Source organism: Triticum dicoccoides, chromosome 7A (assembly GCF_002162155.2).
Source record: "Triticum dicoccoides isolate Atlit2015 ecotype Zavitan chromosome 7A, WEW_v2.0, whole genome shotgun sequence".
Classification (NCBI taxonomy): domain Eukaryota; kingdom Viridiplantae; phylum Streptophyta; class Magnoliopsida; order Poales; family Poaceae; genus Triticum; species Triticum dicoccoides.
The window spans coordinates 708,349,916-708,352,844 of NC_041392.1; the positions used below are offsets into that span (position 1 = coordinate 708,349,916).

Sequence of the window (2,929 nt, forward strand, 5' to 3'; positions counted from 1 at the left end):
AAACCCACCTTAAACCCCTCCATCATCTAGAGCGTTCGATCACGATCGCGTGGCTGCAAACCGCACCTCATTTGGAGCTTCCTAGCTCCCCCTACCTCTATAAATAGGTCTCCCCTCAAAATTTCCGGGTCTTCTCCGACCCTAACCCTAGTCTTTTTCGTCCCCGCCACCGCCGGACTAAATCCCACCGATCGGACGTGTTCACCTGCCGCCGCCGACCAATCCGCCGACGCCACCTGTCCCGGGAAGGACTGCATCACCGCCGACCGCGCCAGGCTCGTGGGGCCCGCGTCCGGCCCTCTCTGCCCATCGCCTCCCGCCGCCTCGCCCGATCGTCTTCCTCGCGCCCGACGCCGCGCGCCGCCCTTCACCGGCCGGCGCCGCCATTCGCCCGCACCGGCTCGCCGCGCCTCCGCAAGATCCGCGCCGGCCACAGCTCCTCGTCGCCGGCCGGAGGCGCTCCTCCGCCGCGACCTCCCCGCGCCGCCCGGTCTCCTCTGCCTCCCCTCGTCGTCGTTCATCCTCTTCTGCGATACCCACGTCAGCGGATCCGGCAAGTTCCATCAACTCCAGTGAGCTCCGTCGTCTCCGGCGACGAATCCGGCGAACCTCGTTCCTGGTGCGTGCTATAGTGCCTGGATCTAGATCTGGGATGAGGGTTGACTTTTAGCATTTTTCCGCATGCCACAACTCTGCATCCGTAGCTCCGATTCGTGCGTGTAGCATATCAAAATGTTCGCCTCGATGAGTACATCATTTCATCCCATTGCATCATTTTCATTTGAGCTCATCTTGATGCCCGAAATGCTGTTGGAATAGGGCTATGTGAGGAATATTTCAGATCTGTTTCAGCAAATGCACTTTTGTCATTTTTGCCATGATTAATGTGTGCATGCTATGATCCTGAGCTCTACATGTGTTTTCTAGAATGCTTCAGTGTCATCAAGGCGGCCTGGGATGTGCTTGATGACAGGGGATCCAGCGACACATGCCTCTTGGAGATCAGCAAAACTTTCAGCGCCTGCAAGTAAGCTTTATCCAACACACCACCAACTCTCAATCATAACATACAAGGAGATTCTTCCTTCCTTTTTCCTTTACTGAAAACTGCTGGGGACAGGTCAAAAAAGAAAAGTGCTGGGGAGACCCCATGTTAAATATATCGCCGTCTCTCTCCATCCAAAAAGGTCTTGAGTTCAAGACCCCGCGTTGTATTAAAAAAAAGATTCCGCGACCTATATCAATCCAACATCGAAGGACTAAAATATCCTAGACGTGAGGGCGAGTGCTAAAATATATTGTCCGCCTCTCTCCATCAGTTCGGACTTTTGGAGCAACTGGCTTAAGCATGAATTCAATACCCCATTCATTAATATAGGGAGAAAAACATGGGATTAAGACCACTAGTATTGTTTTCTTTGTGTGAAGTGTAAGTAAAGCAAACATGACTGGACATGAAAACCTCATCTTGACAAGATTGCCAGTGTGGTGAACTAATGAAGAGCGCCTCATTTGAATGAATGGATGATGACTGACGTTGTGTTATCCCTCAACTTTTAGGACCGTGCGCTTCCCTAGTTCGCTGTCCAACTGGCTATGGACGACATTCACATACACATCCATGGTGGACTATCCAACTCGACCCAATTTCATGATGAATCTGCCTGCTTACCCTGTCAAGGAGGTTAGCCACTTGTAACCTAATTTACATCCCTTACTCTTGCCTGCATTACATCAAGTGAATGGACAAATAAATAAGAGTTTCGGAGTTACTAAACCGAGTCATGCAAAAAGAGGACCTGTTTTTTTCCTCCTCTGCTAAGCATGTAATTCCCCTGTCATTTCTGCAGATGTGCAAGATCATTGATTCTTTTCCCGCGGGTGCAGACGTCATCGAAAAAGCTTTTGCAGCGGCGAGTCTATACTACAATTACACACGCGACCAGAAATGCTTCCAGGTTGAGAGTGGGGATGACCCCCATGGCCTCAGCGGCTAGGGCTGGCAGGTAAAATCCTGACTGACAGTGACATACATGTGGTTTACTGATAACACTGCAAGAATGAAGTTTGTATGTGTTTGTTTCCTGAAACAACTTATGTGCAGTCTTGCACAGAGATGGTCATGCCAATGACGGCGTCGAATGAGAGCATGTTTCCGCCATCTGGCTTCAGCTACGAAGAGAAGTCTGAGGGCTGCTTTGCCAGCTATGAGGTTCTCCCAAGGATGAACTGGATCACTACTGAATATGGTGGCCATGTAAGTTTATTTCAGATTTTTTTAGTGTTTACATATGGACCGTAAGTAGCAACAATTGGTGGGTGGCATGTGCTCACCTGGTGCTACTGAATTGCACAATCCAGTGCAGAAAATTGACAAAGTTCTCAAGAGGTTTGGGAGCAACATCATCTTCTCCAACGGGATGCGAGACCCGTGGAGTCGAGGGGGGTAAGAGTAAAAGATTTCACTATATGAATTATTCAGTTGATAGTTTCAACCATTGAGGTATTTTTTTACCATAGTACAATACTAACATTCTTTCTTTTCAAAATGCTATCAGGGTTCTCAAGAACATATCATCCAGCATCATTGCTCTTGTCACAGAGAAAGGTAAACATGAAGTTGCAGGAAATATGCAAGGTCAAAAGTATTCTAAACATACTAATGCATGACTACTTGTGGTGGTGCTGTTCAGGGGCCCATCATTTGGAGTTCTGATATGCAACCAAGAATGACCCAGACTAGGTTCTAGAACAAAGGAGATAGGAAGTTGAGATCATACATGGATGGATAGCTCAGTATAACCAGGACATTGCACAGATGTAGCAGTAAGAAGGTGCCATTGATTTCACAGTTGAGGAAAATAAATATGTGGCCACTTGCAAAAATATAAGGATTTGCCTTTCTTTTATAGGGCAATGGGTGCCAAAA

The 2,929-nt window shown here is 48.1% G+C and overlaps 1 long non-coding RNA gene across 1 annotated transcript; it reads left to right on the top strand.

Annotated features, from left to right (window-relative positions):
- The first annotated feature begins 2,196 nt into the window (after positions 1 to 2,196).
- LOC119327387 lies at positions 2,197 to 2,709 on the top strand. Its single transcript, XR_005158492.1, has 4 exons — positions 2,197 to 2,257; positions 2,367 to 2,446; positions 2,559 to 2,608; positions 2,694 to 2,709. It is a non-coding gene; the product is annotated as an uncharacterized LOC119327387 (long non-coding RNA).
- The last annotated feature ends 220 nt before the right edge of the window (positions 2,710 to 2,929 follow it).